Genomic DNA, 22,196 nt, shown 5'->3' with positions numbered 1-22,196 from the left:
TAGAAACTTCAGGGGGAGGAGGGAGCAAAAAGGGAGCAAAAGCATCAAGAACACTTTAAGTGGGCCCGTTAAAAAAGTCTATGCAGAGAGATAAACATGGCAAGATGGTGATGGTTGTTGAATCTATGTAGCAGGCATACAGACTTTCATAGTATTGGTCTTTCAGTCTTCATGTATACACAAGTTTCCAAAATAAATAGGATGTGAGAAATCTGTGAATAGGGCATGTATGTTTGAAATTTTTCTTTTAAAAATGTTAGGGGTGCCTGGGTGGCTCAGTTAGTTAAGCATCTGCCTTTGGCTCAGGTCATGACCTCAGGGTCCTGGGATCAAGCTCCATGTCAAGCTCCTTGGTGGGCATGGAGCCTGCTTAGGATTTTCTCTCTCCCTCTACCTCTGTTCCTCCCCACACTATACATCTATAAAATAAATAAATATGGAAATGACCAAATATGATGTGAAGATAAAACTACAACTGAAAAGTTATGATTAAATGTTCATAGTAATACTTAAGGGAATGCAAATCATAGGTTGTTTTGTTTTTGTTTTCCAATGACTTTGGTTCTTATTTTAGCTGAAAGGGAAAGCTCATTAGGATGCCTGGGTGGCTCAGCAGTTGAGCATCTGCCTTCAGCTCAGGTTGTGATCCCAGGGTCCTGGGATCGAGTGCTACATCAGGCTCCCCTTAGGGAGCTTGCTTCTCCCTCTGCCTATGTCTCTGCCTTTCTCTGTATGTCTCTTATGAATAAATAAAATCTTTAAAGAAAAGAGAGAGAGAGAAAGAGAGAGAAAGCTCATAATGTTTTCATGCAATACATATTTGGTTTAAATTTTTATTTTATTGTATTTTTTATTTTTTAAAAGATTTTTGTCCATTTGACAAAAATCTCTGTCCATTTGACAGAGAAAGAGAGAGAGAGAGAGAGCACAAGCAGGAGAAGGGGTAGAGGGAGAGAGAGAAGCACACTCCCTGCCAAGCAGGAAGCCCCAGAATTAAAGAATGCTACACTTGTAATCCATTTGAGACACCAACATGTAATTGAAGAAATGTCTAAAACACTTCCCGAAATACTGTAGCAGCCAGCACAGAGAGGCAGGCCCTCTGTGGGCACAAGAATGCAGATTAGAAAAGAAACAAAAACACACAGGAACTACTTGATGTCACACAACTTCTATATAACACCTTAACTGAAATCCAAGAACAAAAATTAAGACTTTCCCTATTTTTTGGTGAATGGCTGCATGTGAACTTAAATTACCTTTCCCTCTGGGTTTTACCTAAGAATAGTCTAATTTTTTTTTGCGTTTCTAATTTTTTATCTGAGGCAGGTTTGACACTTTTATACTTATGTCCTCAATGTTAATATTTCTTGGGATTGCAGGAAGTTTCATATTCTTCACAGGTGATACAGCACAGGCTGGAACTCCTGCTATGCCAGCTTCAGACTTCTTCAGGGATCAGTGTAAGACACAATCTCATTCATGTCGGTGTCCAATACCATTCCCCCCAGCACCATTTCTGCAAAATACTGTCGACCTTGTCTACAGGGAGAATTAAATCCAAGTATTTTCAAAAATACTTGTCAAATGTTTTGAGAATACCTGGATTAGATCTAAAATGCCAACTTCAAAAATAAAAATAAAAAAATAAAATGCCAACTTCACTCTCTGAAGAATCCCCGTGGAAGACAAAATATAATGCTGTGTGCAATGTCCATAAGTGAATTTGTTGTCAGATCCTCCAATTAATAACCCTCCTTCTAGGAGGATTACAAACATTTCACCTTTCTTAGATGCCAAATGCAAAATCTCCCCAATGGTTTGCTTTTGTGGGTCTTCACTGTAGGGCAGGTAGAATGTGGAGAGCCACCACTTCCTGAGGTTGTTGAAAATGAGGACCGCCCTGATCACTACTGGGCTGGCAAGGCTGACTGGTGGATGCCGAGGGCCAGCCAGGCTGGGGCATCCTTTCCCTACTTGGATTTTTTAGTTGTCTTTTTGTTTGTGGTTGCCATTGATTTTGTTTGTTTATTTCTTTTGGAAACTTTGAAATAAACATGACAATAGAGATAATGAACTGGTACAGAAGGGAAAAGAATGGGTATCATGAAACACCATCTACATCATCCACTTTCTACAATTACCAACATTTTCTGGGCTGTTCCGTGTATTCCCCACACTATTTTTTCTTCTTCTGTAGTATTTTAAAATAAATCAAGATAGACGTCATATCATCTCACTTATAAGCAGAGGAATACTTTCTAAAGATCCAGGCTTTTTCTTTTTTTAAAATATGCCAACAGTGTTATCATCATACCTAATAAAATTTATAGTGATTCCTTAATAGCATGTATTTTGGAGTAAAGTATTACGCTCCAACAATTCTAAAAATAATTTTGGGTAATTTTCTTCTATTATTAATTCTTTTAAAAATTGAACTAATATAATGTTGGATAAATAAATATCTGTATTTGCTATGGACTGAATGTTTGCATTCCCCTCCACCCAAATTCATGTGTTGAAACCTAACCTCCAAAGTGATGGTATTTGAAGGTATGGCCTTTGGGAGATGATTAGGTCATGAGGGTGATTAGTGCCCTTATAAATAGATCCCAGAGGCTCTGTCGGTAAAGCATGTGACTATGGATCTCAGGGTCATGTCTGAGCCCAATATTGGGTATAGAACTTACTCTCTCTCTTTTTTTTTTTTTTTAATTATTTTTAGTGATCTCTCCACTTAGTGTGGGGCCCAAACTCACAACCCCAAGACCAAGAGTCACATGCTCTTCCAATGAAGCCTGCTACTCCCCCCCCCCCCCTTACTCTAAAACAACAAGTCATCCCAGAGAGCTCCCTTGTCCCTTCCACCATGGGAGGACGCACATGAATTAGGAAGCAGGTCCTCACCAGGCACTGAATCAGTCCGCACCCAGATCTTGAGCTTCCAGCCCCCCAAGTCTGTGAGAAATAAAATTTTGTTGTTTATGAGCCACCTTGTCTATTACAGCAGTCTGCAAACAGTAAGACAATACTTCTGCAAAGGCATTTAAGAAATTGAAGTTCATGGTTTCCTAGCTGGTTTAGTCCATAGAGTACATGACTCTTGATATCAGGGTTGTAAGTTCAAGCTCCATGTAGGGGGTAGAGATTACTTCAAAACATAATCTTTAGGGGTGCCTCAGTGGCACCATCGGTTGAGCATCTGGCTTTTGGTTTTGGTGCATGTGGCAATATCATGGTTGTGGGATTGAGCCTCATGTCAGGCTCCATGTTCGGCACAGAGTCTGCTTGGGACTCTCTCTCCATCTCTCTGCCCCTGTTGCTTGTGCACATGCATGCACTCTCTCTCTCTGAGATGAATAAATCTTGAATATATATATATATATGTACAAAATCTTAAAAGAAATTGAAGTTGAACAGAACTATTGTGATAAAAGATAAATAACAGCACTAGTGCTCAGAAAAAACAAACAAGGAAGAATTTTACATAAAATCTCAAAAAATATTTGACCTGACTATTGCCAAAAGTATGATAAAGACAAATATTCTCATAGATTATTAGTGGGCATGTGAATTGGTTAGCATACTAGGCAGATGGCACTTTAGAAGGGTAACTGAAGGAAGTTTGATGAAAGGATTATTTATAGATGTGCCCAGAGTTGAGGGAAACTACAAGGGTTGGTGAAGCACCCAAGGCCCTGCAGGAAGTGGTTGCCTTGGGGCCTCATGCAGCCAGGGGAGGGAGCATCCACTGAAATGCACTGGGAGTGAGAGGAGAGGAGAGGGAGAGGAGAAGTGGGTGGAGCCGCCCAATGAGCTTTTGGAAGAGGAATGTAGCCACTGCCAACCACAAGCCTGGGGCTCTTTCTTCCCTCCCTCCCATCCTGCGCCAGTGTGTCTCACAGGGAACTGACTGGAAGCCAGTGGGTAAAGACAGGGTCTGATACAGTTTTATAGAGGTTGGCCTCTGAAGAGCAGAGCGGAGAGAGCTGGTGTATATCCATACAGAAGGGCAAGCAGACTATCCAACATGGAGACAAGGTGACGTTATCTATCAGTTTTACATGAACACCTCTGGATCTAGCAATTTGACTTCTGAGAACTCACCCTACAGAAAATCTCCAATACAAATCAAGCTGGAAAAATGAAAAATAGGAGTATTTTGTATTTGTTGAGGAATATTTTGTATTTACTGTGTATGAGGGACCAAGCAAGGCATTTTACACTTAATCCTCATAAGAACCCATGAGTTTGGCACTATTACTATGGGCATTTTACACTAAAGGAAATTACAGTTGAGTAAAGCTAACACAGGGCCAGAGAGTTCATAAGTGACAATAATGGGACTTTAATTAAGTCTTTAACACAGTCTGTCTGACCCCTGTGTTGAAGCTGTGAGTAAATCTATGGCGGCACTGTCTGTAAAAACAAAAGCCTGAAGTACAACCTAAATGATGCAATTTCGGTCCAAGGTGAATCAATTATGATACATCTACATAATGAAATACTATGCAGCTTAAAAAAAGAATGGACTTGGGGCACCTGGGTGGCTCAGTGGTTGAGCTTTGGCTCAGGTCATGATCCCAGGATCCTGGGACTGAGTTCCACATTAGGCTCCCCATATGGAGCCTGCTTCTCCTCTGCCTGTGTCTCTGCCTCTGTGTCTCTCATGAATAAATTTAAAAAATTAAAAAAAAAAGAATGGAGCAGATCTATATGTGCTGCTATGGAAAGTTACGTAGTATGTGGGGGGAGAAACAAAGGTACAGAACACTGTGCCCATTTGTACATAAAAATGAAAGGCACACAAGAAGCTGAACAAGGGTTATCTTCCAGTTATAAGAACTGGTAATCCAGGGAGAATTTTTCAGCGTATACCTTTTAGTCCTGCATTTTAACATATCTATTTTAACATATATATTACTTTTCAATAAATATGTGATTTTAATATATTATTTTCCAATAAATACATGATTGAATAAAAAGTCACACATCACACATGCAAATGTACATAAAGTTTCCAGAAAATAATATTAGCAGGTAACATTAGTAGAGCACTAATCTAAATGTTTTAAGGTTTTATGTATTTATTTGAGAGAGAGTGAGTGCACACAAGCAGGGGGAGGGGCAGAGGGAGAGGGAGAAGCAGACCCCATGCTGAGCAGGGACCCCCCCCCCCCAACAACATGGGACTCGATCCCAGAACCCCGGGATCATGACCTGAGTCAAAGGCAGATACTTAACTGACTGAGCCACCCGGGTACCCCTAATCTAAAGATTTTTTTTTTTAAGATTTTATTTATTTGTTTATGAGAGACACAGGGAGAGAGAGAGGCAGAGAGATACAGGCAGAGGGAAAAGCAGGCTCCATGCAGGGATCCCGGGTTTCCAGAATCAGGCCCTGGGCTAAAGGCAGCAGTAACTGCTGAGTCACTCGGGCTGCCCTAAAGATTTTTATAAGTATTATCTCTGAATATGCAAGAGAACCATATTAAGTGGGTATTGCTATTATCCTCATTTTTAAAATGGAGGCAGAGAGGACTGTGGATACGAAGAGATTAAATAATTTGTCCAAGGTTACCCAAAGTAGCAGAGCTAGTAGTATCTGAACACTAGTTGAGAGTCTAGCTTGAGAGCCAAGGCTTCTAAATAAGTTCTTAATGAATATTTTGGTTTCTGACACTTTGTCTTAACACAGTATTAGCTTTTTTCAACAATTACACCGTAGAGCTAGTTCATTTTAATGTATAGGCAATCAGGTGCACCTAGACGGCTCAGTTGGTTAAGTGTCTGTCTTTAGTTCAGGTCATGATCCCGGGATCCTGGGATAGAGCCCTGTGTTTGGCTTCCTGATCAGTGAGGAGTCTGCTTCTCCCTCTGCCCCTGCCTTTCTACTCATGCTTTGTCTTTCCCTTTCTGTCTCTCTCAAATAAATAAAATATTAGAAAAAAAAAGTAGTGCATAAGCAATCAAAATTTCCAAATTTTTTGTTTGTTTTATGATTACCAAGCCTAGTCTCCTTCTTGTATTTGTACAAAAATCTTTTTACACATTGGCACAGGAAGTGTGCTTATCAGATTTAAAAATTATCCACAGAGCCACTAAACTGGACAGTGAGTGATGGGCTGATCTCTGTGAGACACCACCTGGACAAGTTGACTCTGATATACTAATAATACAGTGTGTGTGGTTTATTTTTTTTTATTTATTTATTTATTTATTTATTTATTTATTTATTTATTTATTATTATTTTTTAGTGTGTGTGGTTTAAAGGGGTGATTAATCTGTCCACATTTCTTTATCATGGCCACAAGATGACATACTAGGCTTTCCTCATCATTTTGCTGGAATCACTGGTTTTATTCCACTGATTTAGCACTATAATTGTACTTTCATCACTACCCTCTCCCTTTTTTTTAAGAAGAGTCTGGATTGAAAGGACTTGTTTACAGAACACAAGGGGGCTTCCTTTTTTTTTTTAATAATAAATTTATTTTTTATTGGTGTTCAATTTGCCAACATACAGAATAACACCCAGTGCTCATCCCGTCAAGTGCCCCCCTCAGTACCTGTCACCCATTCACCCCCACCCCCCGCCCTCCTCCCCTTCCACCACCCCTAGTTCATTTCCCAGAGTTAGGAGTCTTCATGTTCTGTCTCACAAGAGGGCTTCCATTACCATGTCATTCTCACAGATGCAGTTTGCTCATAATTTTACCAACAATTTGATTTTCAAATTTACTAATTCCTATTTTGAGAATTAAACTTCTTCCTCCTTTTTTCCCTCAAAATTTGAGATTTGTTTCTTTGCTCAGTCTTTTAGACTCACAGCTCATGGGCCAGTCCCTACATTATCCTATTTTGTCTAGTTCTGGACACTTCATTTTAAACACCTGCGGTGGTATCATTTGATGCTCTTACACATTCTTTTGGGCTTCAGTTCTTTCCTTTGTTAAAACGTTGCAGGTTACTGTAAACATTGCTTTACGAAGGAGGAGAAGAAAAATAATTGGCTATTTTCCTTGCTTATTGCTCTCTTGGCATTTATGCTAATTTCATCAAAGCAGCAGAGATTCCTGTTCTTCCTGTTTCTTTTTAAATCCCAATATGCTTCAGCCCTTTCCCTCAAGGTGGGGTGGGAAACTGGACAAAGTCTCCCTTTTGTCACCTCCATCCTGTTGCCCTCCTAGAGGAGCAGCCATGAATCTGCCTGGATCCAGGTCAGTGGCTGGGATACTCTGCTTGTGGGAGGGGCACTAAAGGGCACTCTTCTCCTCCTGGCTATAGTGGTAGCTGGGACAGTTGCTATTTTTCTCTTCTCTGTTTACATAAAACCTCAAGCAGGGGTGCCTGGGTGGCTGTCAGTTAAAGCGTTCGACTCTTGATATTGGCTCAGGTCATGATCTCAGGATTGTGAGATGAGCCCCTGCATTGGGCTCTGCACTGAGCATGGAACTGCTTAAAATCCTCTCCCTTTTCAGGGCGCCTGGGTGGCTCAGTAGGTTAAGCATCTGCCTTGGCTTAGGTCATGATCCTGGGGATCTGGAATCAAGGCCCATATGAGGCTCCCTACTTATCAGGGAGTCTGCTTCTTCCTCTCCCTGTGCCACCCCACGCCCCCCACACGTGTGCATGCATGTGCCCTCTCTTTCTCTCACTGGAATAAATAAGTGAAATCTTAAAAAAAATAAAATTCTCTTCCTTTCCCTCCCCACCCTCTAAAAAAATAAAATAAAAAATAAAACCTCAGGTGGTCTCAGTTCGTTCTGGCAGAAAGATTTAGGTCCTGAGTGTACATTGTGTCCTGCGGCCTGGTTTACCAGAGCTACAAAGGCAGTCACAGGAATCCACTTAGAGATGAAGGGGAAGCCGGGAGAGGCTTCTGTACACTGCTGCCTCTTACACATCTCAAAGGAAGCAGCAATGGTTGGCCTGAGGCAGGGTCTGGATATCCTGAGTGCAATTCCAGTACCTGCTTCATGAGTCTACACCTGAACTTGCTCAGAACAGCCCTGTGCTTGGTTTTTATTTTTATTTTTTAAAAGATTTTATTTATTTATTCATGAGACACACAGAGGGAGAGGGAGAGACATAGGTAGTACTCCAACCCAGGACCCGGAGATCACAACCTGAGCCAAAGGCAGATGCTCAACCACTGAGCCACCCAGGCATCCCAGTGCTTGCTTGGTTTTTATACTTCCCTTACCATCTTGAAATTATGAGCAGTTTTTTTCTTTTTTTAACACAAGGGCTCTCCTGCTCATCTGGCATTGGACCTGCCCCAATGACGCAGCCAGGCCTGATCTACCTGTTACTGCTTCTATGGAGGAGGAAATAACTCTGTGGTGGGTTTCATAGAGGCTGTGGAGGTTCTTGCTTAGAGGGCATTCGGCAGTTTTGAGGAAGGTACGCTGCCTTTCATCTTTCTTCCAAACCTTTTAAAATCCTGCACTTCTGAGAAAACTCTGCTCACACTGGTCCTTCAGATGCCTGCCTCCCTCTTCTCTTCATTTTCACAGACACACACCATTTTGACTGGAGCTTGCTTTTCTGATTTTCTTAAACACTCTAGAGTCTTGAATCCAACACAAATATGGTTGGTGATCTATTTTGGTTCTTTTCATTGAATTTCTTTTTCAATCTATTTCCCATAAGTCTATTTCAAATCTTAACCCATAAATTCCCCAGAGGAAAAAAAAAAGTTGCATTAGCAAATCTGCAGCACAAATAAGACATCCGCTAACTTCCCCTGCTTCTCCTTTCCAAGGACAGGAGTGGCTTTAGCACTTCTTATATGCCTATTCCTATGTACCTTGCTCACCCACAACTCTTTTGTTTTTCACTCTGGTAGGGAGAAAGTGATTCTTATACATACCCATTTCAAAATTATTTATCAAGTTTCTTTTTTTAAAAAAGGTTTTATTTATTTATTCATGAGAGAGAGAAGAAAGGCGTGCAGAGACACAGGCAGAGGGAGAAGCAGGCCCCATGCAGGGAGCCCACCTTGGGACTGGATCCCGGGTCTCCAGGATCACGCCCTGGGCTGAAGGCCACGCTAAACCGCTGAGCCACCCGGGCTGCCCATTTATCAAGTTTCTTGCAAGAAGATAGCCTTTCTTGGGAGGGTGGAAAGTAACTTTGCTATCTCTGATAGATAGATTCCTTGTTTTTTTTTTTCTTTCTTTAGTCTAAGAATGTGCCAACTATCTAGAGTAAAGGTCAGCAAAACATGGTCATCAGGCCAAATTCAGCCCATGGCCTGTTTTGTTTTGCCTGAGAACTAAGAACAGTTTTTATTTTTTTAGGGTGGTAAACACACACATACACACGCACACACACAGTGTGCAATAAAGGAAACCTAAAATATTTACTATCTGTCCCTGTAAAGAAAAAAGTCTCCCAACTCTGGATTTAGAGAAATGTAACAATCTGCTCTCCCTTCCCACTGAAGTCAACAGAAAAAGTTACTCTAAGCTTTGGCAAAAGCAGTCTTCAAACTCCACTGGGTCCTGAATCCTGTGTGTTCTTTCTGTTCTCTCTCCACAGCAGCTGTTTCTAACATGTCTACTGTGCCTAAGAGCATTACACTGGGCTCTATGCTCTTGGCAAGCCCTCAGACCTTTCTGAGGAAAGTATTCCCAAACACAAGCTTTCTACATAAAATATCTGTGGTTTGTGCCCTTCACCAGAAGCCAACCCTGCTGCCTGGGCAGCAGTCCAAGGCAGCCAGGGTAGAGGGAGGGAGAACCTCCCTTCAAAGAGGACAGTACAGTGGCACCCTGCCCAGTGGGGACGCTCCTGCTGGGGAATACAAGTAGACCCCCCCTCCCCCAATAAGGCACTTTCTTTTAGGACCTACAGATACTTAGGTGTACTCAAAAAAGAAAAGCCTCAAAAACTCAGGTTATTTGGGGGCACCTGGCTGGCTCAGTCGGTGGAACATGCAACTCTTGATCTCAGGGTCATAAGTTCAAACTCAACATTGGGAGGTAGAGATCACTTAAAAAAAATTAAAAGGACACCTGAGTGGCTCAGTGGTTAAGCGTCTGCCTTTGGCTCAGGTCGTGATCCTGGGTCCTGGGATCAAGTCCTACATTGGGCTCCCACAGGGAGCCTGCTTCTCCCTTTGCCTATGTCTCTGCCTCTCTCTGTGTCTCCTATGAATAAAAAAATAAAATCTTAAAAAAAATTAAAATTAAAAAATAAAACCCCTCAGGTTATTCATTCAGTTCTCAGAGGACTGTTGGTAATCTTGGCTTTGGAAGTACTTCAACCCAGAGTTACTGATCAGCTGCTGAGGGGGTGCTCCTATAGCATTTCTGGGCGCTGTGCCTCCATGCAATGTACTCCCATGTCTCTTTCTTGCAGGGTATGTAAGCCTTAATAAATGCAACATCCACTGCAGTTGCGAGCCTGCATCAGTTTCCCCTTGCTCCAGGTGGTCTTACTCCTGCTACCCTCACCTGCCCCTTGCTAAGCCTCTTTCTCAGCCTTTCCTTCTGCCACAGGGAGCATTTCTGTGTGGCCACCTAGGGGAATGGGGCGGTGTAGCGTTACAACACAGCCCTCATGCCTGCACCTGGTGGACTGCATAGCTGGTCTTCTAACCACCATCATGAGCTGGCTATTCTAAACAACATCAGATAAAATACTCCTTCCTGAAAACAATCTTTTGCTGGTCAGTTCTAAACACTGTAGCAGTTACTGTTGGTTTTCCTAAAATAAAACTTGAGCACTTTTTATTATTCCTTTAATAAACATTATACTCTTCATGCGGGTATTCAGAGACCTCCGGGTTATGTGCTTGGCATCCCACACACCCAGCCTCAGCCACACACAGCTGGTTTGGAGAGTACGTGTCCAGTGGAATCAGTGCAGTTCGCTTTGGGTACAGCTCCTGTCTCCAGTCCCTGGTGTACTGTATTTTTGCTTTTAAATACTAGATTAAGGGGCACCTGGGTTGCTCAGTCAGTCAAGCATCTGCCTTTGGCTTGGGTCATGAACCCAGGGTTTGGGATGGGGCCCCACATTGGGCTCCCTGCTCAGCGGGGAGCCTGCTTCTTCCTTTACCCCTCCCCCTGCTTGTGTTCTCTGTCAAGTAAACAAAAAAAAAAATCTTTAAAAGAAATACTAGATTGAGAAAAAATGATAGCACAGTCATTATACATATAGATGGAGAAACAGAACTTGAGTCACTTCAATTCTGTCATATTTTGAGACCACCTGGAATTCTTATCTGTGTTTAAAATTCAAAACTGTCAGTGCAAATGGAGAAGTTTTGTAAGGACAGATTTTAGTTCACACTTGAAACATTTTACTGAATTTGAGTAAAATCTTTAAAGTTGACATTTCCTTAAAAAAAAAAAGGTTGAAACTTCTTTTTAAATTAATTGTTTAAGGATCAGTGTTTGCCAAGGGTTGTGGAAAGGGAGGGACTTGAGAACCTATCTAATCATGGGCACCTGGGTAGCTCAGTTGGTTGAGTGCCCGACTTTTGGTTTTATTTTTTTTTATTTTTTATTTATTTATGATAGTCGCACACACAGAGAGAGAGAGAGAGAGAGAGAGGCAGAGACATAGGCAGAGGGAGAAGCAGGCTCCATGCACCAGGAGCCCGACGTGGGATTCCATCCCGGGTCTCCAGGATCGTGCCCTGGGCCAAAGGCAGGCGCTAAACCGCTGCGCCACCCAGGGATCCGCGGACTTTCGGTTTTAGATCAGGTCATGACCTCAGATGTGTGAGATCAAGGCTCATATCAGGGTATGCAGCTGGCTTAATATTCTCTCTCTGCCCCTCCCCCACTCTTAAAAAAAAAAAAAACATATCCAGTAGGACCATTTAGTATTTTCCTCTAAATTGTATCTTTTGGGGAACCCTGAGTGGCGCAGCGGTTTGGCGCCTGCCTTTGGCCCAGGGCACGATCCTGGAGACCCGGAATCGAATCCCACGTCGGGCTCCCGGTACATGGAGCCTGCTTCTCCCTCTGCCTGTGTCTCTGCCTCTCTCTCTCTCTCTCTCTCTCTCTCTCTCTCTCTCTGTGTGACTGTCATAAATAAATTGTATCTTTTGCATGCAAAACAAAAGTATCAAAGTATTACTTTCTTCCCTTTTTTGTACTATAATTTATCAAAAATCTTTTTCTTATGCAGAAAGTTCAAAACAGAAAATTTTCACTTTCTGCATTTACTTTCTGGTTGTTTTATTATTTGCCTCATTTCATGATTCCTGAAAATAACATTTGTTAAAAATGATCCACACTAAATAAACTAGTCCACCCAGACAATAGAATATTATTCAGGATGAGAAGAAATGAGTCATGAAGAGACCGGGAGGAAACTTAAATGCATATCAGTAAATGAAAGAAGCCAATCTGAAAAGGCTATGTACTGTTTGATTCCAACTCTATGACACTGTGGGCAAGCTCAAACCCTGGAGGCAGTAAAAGGATCAGTGGTTTTCAAGGGTTGTGGAAAGGGAGGGATAAATAGGTCAAGCACAGAGGGTTTTTAGGGCAGTGAAAATACTCTGTATGATATGATGTACACATGTCTTACACCCTGGTGCAGACCCACAGAATGTACAACACCAAGAGTAAACAAAGGTTAGGCTTTGTGTGATAAAGAGGTATCAAAGTAGCCTCCTGACCTGTAACAAATGTGCCACTCCAGTGCAGGCGCAGGATGTTGACATCCTGGGGAGGCTATGCCTGTATGGAGGCAGAGGGTATATGGGAAATTCCTATGCCTTTGGCTCAAGTTTGCTGTGAACCCAAAATTGCTCTTAAAAAAAAAACACCCCACTCTGGGTGTTTAATGAGCTCAGTACACCCCTGGGCATCCCTCTTACAGCCCCCCATTCTTAGCTCACACACTCTCCCGCCTTCCTAGCAGTTACACTGACTTCACAGCTTTATCTGTTTCTTCCCTTGCCCCCTGCAACTTCTCCCTGATTCCTGGCTCCTCTCTAGCAGCATTTAAACATGCTCAAACATTTCCTATCCCTTGCCAGATTCCTTTAGAGAGTTTTCTGTGTTTGCTGGTTCCACAGGTTCACCTGCTACTTTACCCTCAACCTGCTGCAGTGTGATGGCAGTACCCACCCCTAAGATGCCATGCTCGCCTGGTTTTTTTTTGCCTCTTGGGTTGTTCTTTTTTCTGTTGCTTACATATCAAAGGTCCTCAGACTTAGATCCTGAGATCCTTTCATCTCCTGCTCCACAATGTTCTTGAGTGATTTTATTTATTCAGAGTGAGGACACTTCAATTCTGTCATATTTTGAGACTACCTGGAATTCTTATTCAAGAGGAATAAGAATATTATCTAGAGGACATCTAGACTCAATTAATACTCAAGAATATAGACTTGAGACTTGAATATATAGACTCAAGAATAAGAATCTTATCTAGAGGACACCTAGACTCAAAGAAGTAACCTAAAGTCATGTTGTATGACAGCATTAGAATGAGGGTCATGTGTAATCTAAGTCGACCGTGTGCTAGACACTGTGTTGGCCATACAATGATAATGAGATGGTATCTCTCCCCCTCCAACTTTTGCAACCTGCATAGTCCTTCCCTTCCGTCCTCCCTTCCACCCCCGCATTCCATTGGGCCCTTGCCTGTCTAGTTCAGGTCTCAGTTTATTTTATTTTACTTTTTAAAATATTTTATTTATGTATTCATGAGAGACACAGAGAGAGAGAGGCAAAGACATAGGCAGAGAGAGAAGCAGGCTCCATGCAGGGAGCCCGATGTGGGACTTAATCCCGGGACTCCAGGATCACACCCTGGGCAGGCGCTCAGCCACCCAGGCATCCAAGGTCTCAGTTTAAAATGTCCCTTCAGGGCACTTGGGTGGCTCAATCTGTTAAGCGTCTGCCTTTGGCTCAGGTCATGATCTCAGGGTCCTGGGATCGAGCCCCGCATTGGGCTCCCTGGTCCATGGGGAGTCTGTTTCTCCCTGTCCCTCTGCCCTGCTTGTGTGTGTGTGTGTGTGTGCTCTCTCTTAAATAAATAAAATCTTTTAAATAAATAAATGTCCCTTCATCTGAGAAATCTTGCCTGACTACTCTTGAGACTGGCTGTGCCTCACAGCACCCCCTACCTATTCCCATGCATTTCTTACTAGGGCTTCTAATTGTTGACTTGTCTATTTTTCCCCATTGGCATCTACGCTGCTTACAGTTTAAGACCTTTCCTCTGCTTCAGCAGGAAGAGCAGAGTGAGCCATGCTACTAGGAGCCACACCAACTCTCCTATTTTGCGAGGGCAATGGACACCAAGCTCATTGAGGGCAGCAGAACTCTGTCTACAGGCACCATCATACCCACAATACTTAGTGCAATACCTGGTATATGGTAATTACTCAGAAATTGTTTGCTCTTTGAAGAATGAATGGAAAAAAAGAATGAATGAACCACTTGACTTTATGCTAAATGTTGGAACAGAACTTTGAGAAATGTCCTATTTCTTGGGCAGAGAAAAGATCACAGAGGAGGAGGGCTATTCTGTTGGGAGGTGGATTAATGGACTAGCCGACTTCTGGAGGTTCCTACGGATCCAGTGATTCTGGTTTTGGAAATAGGATTTATTCATCCTTGTTACTAACATTTTGAAGAATGTTACTTTGCAGAGATATTAATGAAAGTATAATTTGCTCAATAGGTGAGAAAATCAATATTGTATAATAGCTTGTTAGATGCAGAAGTCTTTCAAATTTAAGTTCGGCTTTTAATCACGTTGGATAGTATTGCCACCTAGTGGGGAATATAAAAATTATTCCTGGAACTACATACCGAGACTACTGGGTAAATTATTGTGGATAAGGTACCTAAACTGAACCTAAACAGGCTATTTCAAGAAGAATTCTGTTGGCCAGGTATTTGCTGTAACTCAGGTGATCTGACTGACCTGCTGATCACAAGGTCAACTGAAATTTCTAATAAGGAAAGTTCAACATTTCTTTGAAACTTTGTCCTTAAAATACATTCCACTAAGAGTGTGCACAGAAAATAAAAAGAGAATACTATAGTCAATACTGTATCCAAAATGTACTTGAATTAATTCTTTTCTCTATTACCCACTGGATACACAGGATTGCTTTAGGGTTTGCTTTTGTTCATGCATTTTCATTTACTTTTTCCAACATTTTATTATAAAAATTTCAAACAAGCTGAAAAAATTTTACAGTGAACATCTACACACCCACTACCTAGAGTCTACCACTGCTTTACCACATCCATCTAAACATCCCCATATCTATTCATCTATTTTATGTTTTTGAAGCATTTCAAAATAAACTGCAGATATTGGCTCATTTCCCTCTAAATACTTCAATATCCATTATCATTAACAAGTTTTTATTTATGTTTTCCATTTATATTTTATGTTTTCCATTTATCATCATTCAAAAGTAAAGAAGTAGATCCTCAAAAGTCTCACTCCTATCCTGTTCTCACTCCCATTAAATAACTACATTCCATTTTCATTCATTCCTGATTGAGCCTCTCTGTTTCTTTTTTATGAATATATAAGTACAGACATACATTCTCAATACTTTCTTCACTAAGGGTAGGATGCTACATATACTCTCTCATTCCACTCTTTTCCCTTAATGGCATATCCTGAGAATTCTCCATTTCAGAGATCTTCCTAATTCTTTGTTTATGGCTTCATAGTACTACATTGCATAGCTAAATTGTAATATATTCAACCTACCTTCTATGTACTATGCAATTTACATGCCTTTCCAATCGTTAGGCATCATAGATCATGTCATAATGAAAAGCCCTGCACACATGTTATCTTAAATTTATGGTGGCAAACCTTCAGAGTAAACCCCCAGAAGTGGAATTGCTAGGTTCAGAGTCAATGTGCATATGGACAGGGCAGCAATGAATTGGTACAAACAGCCAATTAATACAGGGCTTTTATATTCTGCACTCCCACTAGCCATGTATGAGAATACTTGCTCCCTCCCAGCCTTGCCTAGTGTTTCATTAGTATTCTGTTGCCTGTAGCAAATTATCACACTCTTATCAGCTTAAAACCAAACACATTTATTATCTCATAGTTACTATGTGTCAGCAGTCTGAGCACAGCTTAGTTGGGCCCTGTGTTCATGGTCTTACAAGGCTGTATATGATGTGTTAATAGGGCTGTGTTCTCATTTGGAGGCTCCAGTGAGGACAACTCTGACTCTGAGCCTCTTCAGGTTCTCAGCAGAATTTATCTCTTTGGGGCTATAGAACTCATGGTGGCTGGTTTCTTCAAGGCCAGTAGGGGATGGTCTCAGCCCTCAAGAAAGGTTGAAGCCTTCTGTAGAAGGGCACCCTACTAGTAAGTCAGGGCCACCAGGATAATATCCCTTTTGATTAATGTAAAGCCAACTGATTGGGACCTTAATTACATACAGAAAATCCACCTGCCTTTGCCATATACAATAACCTATTCAAGGGCATAACTCCAAAGATCAGGTATCATGGGGGACTGTTTTAGAATTTTGCTTACTGAAAGTACCATAGTCAAGCTTTTGAATATTTGCCAATCTGGGGCACCTGGATGGCTCAGTGGTTGAGTGTCTGCCTTTGGCTCAAGTAATGAATCCTAGGGTCCTGGGATTGAGTCCAACATCGGACTCCCCACAGGGAACCCGCTTCTCCCTCTATGTCTCTGCCTCTCATGAATAAATACTAATAAAAAAAAAAAGAATATTTGCCAATCGGCTTGGTGAGAAAGTTTCTCAGTGCTTTCATTTGCAGATCTCTTTTTTATGAGTGAGGTTGAGTGTTGTTTCAAACATTTAAGAATCATTTGTATATCTTTTTCCCTGAACTCTCTCTTCCCATCTTTTGTCCTTTTTCCCAATGAGTTGGTGGTTTTATTCCCTTCAATGTTTTCAGAGCTCTTTATTAATTAGGGAAATGAGGACTTTATCTGCAAAATATATTGCATACATTTTCTCTCAGCTCATCATTTGTCTTTTGTCTCTGCTTATGGAAATCATCTGGTTTTTAAGAGGCTGAAAAAAATTTCAATTTTTCTAATCAATGTGTAGGCTACTATGATATAGGCTAAGTAAAACATACCTAAAGGCCCACATATAGCACATGGGCACCATCCACACCATCCTGTCTTTTAATTCTGCACCAAAAGTATCCTCTAAAGACAGTTGACATATATACATATACTATATATACACACATACTACATAATTTTTAATATCACTTGAGTCATTAATTTTGGACCTCCATTAGTAATATGTTTCACTATATCACATCCCTTAGCTATGCTTCTACTACATCAAATGGTTTGTCAAAAAATAAATTGGGGGACACTCAGTGGTTGAGTGTCTGCCTTTGGCTCAAGTAATGATCCTAGGGTCCTGGGATTGAGTCCCACATAGGGCTCCCCACAGAGAGCCTTCTCCTCCCTCTGCCTATGTCTCTGCCTCTCTGTTTTTCATGAATAATAAAATCTTTAAAAATAAATAAAATACAATAAAAAATAAATTGGTGTAAAAATTGTGGTTGCCAAGGTTTTTTTTTTTTTTTAAGATTTTATTTATTTATTCATAGAGACAGAGAGAGAGAGAGAGAGAGGCAGAGACACAGGCAGAGGGAGAAGCAGGCATCATACAGAGAGCCTGATGTGGGACTGGATCCAGGGTCTCCAGGATCACGCCCTGGGCTGCAGGCTGTGCTAAACCACTGCGCCACCAGGGCTGCCCTGCCAAGGTTTTTATAGCCAAATATTTTCCAGTATTTCCACTTCCTCACTCCTTGTTTAATCCTTTTTAAGTTACTACTCTTAAAAAATTTATTATTGAATGTTTCAAACATATAGAAAAGTAGAGGGGATAGAATAATAAATTCTCAGGTATTCATTCATGTATGCTAACCTCAATGGTTATCAACACAAGGCCACTACTATTTTATTTATACCAATGGCTCTTAATTGTGGGTGATTTTCCCCACAGGAGTATTTGTCAGTATCTGTATTTTTTTTTAAGATTTCTTTTATTTTTAAGTAATCTTTACACCTAACATGGGGCTCGAACTCACAATCTTGAGGTCAAGAGTTGTATGTTATACTGACTGAGACTGCGAGGCCCCACTCAATGTCCGTATTTTTGTTCATCACAACTGAGGAGCAGTCCTAGAAGCTAGTGGATAGACACCAGGGATGCTGCAAAGGTCAGCCCCCCACAACAAAGAGTTATCTGGCCCAAAATGTCAATCATATCCATGTTAAGAAAATCTTATATTTTTACCCTTCCTTCTGAATTGATTTATGTCAAGTATCAGATATACCATAAATATATATATAGTATTTATAGTATCAGATATACCATAAATACCATATATATACCATAAATATATATATAGTATTTACATATACTATATATATATAGTATTTATAGTACTATAAATACTATAAATAGTATTTATAGGTTAAAAACCATTAGAGTAAAAACCACAATACCATTATTATTTTTTTTATTTGTTTTTATTGAAGTTCGATTTGCCAACATATAGTATAACACCCAGTGCTCATCCCATCAAGTGCCCTCCTCAGTGCCCGTCACCCAGTTACCCTAACCCCCCACCCGCCTCCCCTTCCACAACTCTTTGTTTGTTTCCTAGAGTTAGGAGTCTCTTGTGGTTTATCTCCCTAATTTTTCCACCCAGTTCCCTCCTTTCCTTTATAATCCCTTTCACTATTTCTTATATTCCCTGCATGAGTGAAACCATATGATGATTGTCCTTCTCCGACTGACTTACTTCACTCAGCATGATACCCTCCAGTTCCATCCACGTCGAAGCAAATGGTGGGTATTTGTCCTTTCTCATGGCTGAGTAATATTCCATGGTATATACAGACCACATCTTCTTTATCCATTCATCTGTCAAAGGACATCGTGGCTCCTTCCATAGTTTGGCTATTGTGGACACTGCTGCCATGAAGATTGAAGTGCAGGTGTCCCAGTGTTTCACTACATCTGCAGCTTTGGGGCAAATCCCCAGCAGTGCAATTGCTGGGTCGTGGAGCAGATCTATTTTTAACTCTATGAGGAACCTCCACACAGTTTTCCAGAGTGGCTGCACCAGTTCACATTCCCACCAACAGTGCAAGAGGGTTCCTCTTTCTCTACATCCTCTCTAACATATGTTGTTTCCTGCCTTGTTAATTTTCACCATTCTCACTGGTAGGAGGTAGTATCTCAACCACAATACCATTATTATACCTAATGTCTTAACATCATAAAATACAGTATTCACATTTCCCTTATTACTTTTTTATAGTTGGTTAATTCAAACAAAATCCACAAGTTTTGCATTTGTTAATATCTTTTCTTATATTCTACAAATCCTTCCTGATAGCTTTTTAACTTGCCATTTAGTGGTTGGGAAAAAAAATCGATTATTTGTCTTGTAGAATTTCCTATACTTTGGATTTTGCTGATGGCATTCCCATGGTGCTTAACATATTTCTCTATTTCCAGAACTTCCTTAAACTGGCAATAGGTTTTCAATTCGGATTCAATTTTGGAGCAAGAATACCTTTTAGGTGGTACATTTCCCTTTAAAGAGATTTTCAGGAAAAAAGCTGGTGAATCTTTGTTTCTAAGTATAACCCGGTGATCTAGAAAATAAATTCTGAACTCTTGACATTCTCATATTAGAAAATTTAGGAGCAGAGAGAGTATGAAGAGTTCATACTCTCCACCATTTTCTCATATGGCAGCCTCACCTAGGATGATGAGCGTTCTAGGGGTCCCCCAAGCCTAGAGAGTCCCACGCAACGTCCCTACTGGCAGCCCAGTGCCTAAGTGAGATAACTGGAGTCTAAGATGAAGGGCTTCTAATTTCCTGACAGCCTCTGGTCAATTTGGATCTAGTCTCTTGGGCATAATAATAAACTCCACTCTGCGGGAGACTGAAAGGACAATCTGATTTAAAACGAACTATTCATCCTACTCCTTAGAGGGAAAAACTTGGTGATCTTCTAAAGGAGATCAGGTGTCTTTCTCTGCAAGCACACAGGTGCACAGGTATCAACGCACCCCAAGGTCACTGGAGTGGCAACCAGTTAGCACAACAGCTGTCCTGGCAGATAATACGTAGAAGGAGATTTTGCTGAGTAAACTACATTCCTAGTTTTCCTGTTAATACCCAATAAGTGCTGGTGAGGGAGGTGTGCAGACAGAGATCGTCAGTACCCAGCAGCTAAAGGTTCCCAGGGACCCCCACGTACCCTCCCCCACCCCAGGGGCAATATTGCAATAGAATGGGTCTGGTCTCCAGGACACACCTTCCAGAGAACAGAGTCCTCTGGCACCCTCGAGGGTGGATTTCAGATAAGCTCCAGAGGGATTTCCAGCAAGTTCCCTGGATGCAGCACCAAGGCACTTCCCTGCTCCTAGCATGCCCTCTCCAACAAAGTCCAGATCTCAACACAGATGGGTCTGCCCTGAACGCTGTGTTTCAGCTAGTGGAACAGGAGTGGCTCCTTCGACTGCACTCGTTCGAGTTCTCTGTGCTTCCCTGGGTGCCAAGGAAGAGCGGCTAAGGAATGTCCTCTTCCCTGGGATCCAGGCCTCACTGGGGGAAAACTGACATTAGCAGAAGTTGCTGTGCTGCTGGAACTTGGAAATCTTCCTTCAGGGACTGGACGATGAATTTGAAGCCGAGGGGCAATCAGTTGGTACCTGGCACATGTCTGGACACCAGCCCTACTGCTCACGGTTTCTTTGTGTAATAGACAGGTAGTATTTGCATTGTTCACTCAGCAGGTTTTTGTGCTGACTGAAGTGAAATAGCATATGTGAAATGTTTCATAAAAGATACAAATGTTAAGATAGTATTAAAGTTATATGGCTTTAAAAATGAAGTGAAATGAAATGAAATAAAATTATACAGCTTTAAGGATGCCTTTTCTTGGTTTCAGGTGCTCTGATACCATCTTTGCTGACTTTTCTCAGGCCCTGGGCCACTTGAGGTTCTCCCTAGCCAAGCTCTGCCTCCTGGTTTGTTATTTGCTGACATGCAGACACTCAGTGGCAGACAAGGCAGTCTCTAACCCTCCATGAGTGAGGGGATTCTCTGTATATTCTCCCCAGCATCCAGTTCTCTCCTAGGGACCTGCTTGTATTACCTCAGTCAGCTTCTTTATTATTTAGCTTTATTGTAATATAACTCATGTACAATAGAATTCACCTATTTTAAGTATACAGTTTATGAGTTTGGTTAATTATATACAGTCTCATAACCCCCACCACATTTTCTTAGCCCTCAAAAAGCACCCTTGGCCTCGACTACTTTTGAGAGCTTGACTTATGTCCTTGTGTTTTCCATATTCAATACTCTGGCTCACTTTCTGGGCTGCTCACCTGGTTACCGCATTTCATTTTACTGAGAAACCTATCTGTTTTTATCCTACCACACAGACAGGAAGTAACTGATGGGTTTAGTGATCAATGACTGAAGAACCTTTTCCTGGCTCAATTAAAAGGTTCACTCTAGGGGTGCCTGGGTGGCTTAGTCAGTGAAGCGTCTGCCTTTGGCTCAGGTCATGATCCCAGGGTCCTGGGAGCGGGGAGGAAGGGCAGAAGGTGAGGGAGAAGCAGACTCCTTGCAGGGAGCCTGATGTGGGGCTTGATCCCAGGACACCAGGATCACGCGGTGAGCCAAATGATGAGCTCAACCACTGAGCCACGCAGGCACCCCTAGAACGGACGTTTTAATACAGTTTACGGGCTAATCTTCCTATACCGGGAAGCCATATACCCAGAAGGTCTCCTCCCTTTCCTGAACTCAAGTCTGGCTACTTTCCTTTGAGCTAGTTCTAAGCTTTTCTTCTGGCTCAAGATTTTTTTTTTTTTATATGCTATTATTTTCATTCCTCTTTTTGAGCCTCTCACTTTTTCCTAATGTCTATGAATAAAATTTTGTATCTCCTGTATTATTTCTACATTTACCAAAAATTTTCTGACAGATTAGAGGAACACATATTGTGTTTCATCAACATATTAGCACAGAGGACAGAGCTTCCTGAGATTGGTGATGTGTGATGTCAAAAGCTGAAATTCTGGGTCTCATTCAAAACTCACTCAGAAATTATTCTTTTTCCGGTTGCCTGGCTGGCTCAGTCAGTAAGGCATACGACTCTTGATCTCAGGGTCATGAATTCATGC

General features: G+C 41.5%; 1 pseudogene; it reads right to left on the bottom strand.

The window, feature by feature from the left end:
• Positions 1-1,308: 1,308 nt before the first annotated feature.
• On the bottom strand, positions 1,309-20,429 carry LOC112920419 (AP-3 complex subunit sigma-1-like; annotated as a pseudogene).
• Between the last annotated feature and the right edge of the window lie 1,767 nt (positions 20,430-22,196).

The sequence above is a fragment of the Vulpes vulpes genome, chromosome 12 (assembly GCF_048418805.1).
Source record: "Vulpes vulpes isolate BD-2025 chromosome 12, VulVul3, whole genome shotgun sequence".
Lineage (NCBI taxonomy): Eukaryota > Metazoa > Chordata > Mammalia > Carnivora > Canidae > Vulpes > Vulpes vulpes.
This window is presented reverse-complemented; position numbering and strand designations above follow the sequence as displayed.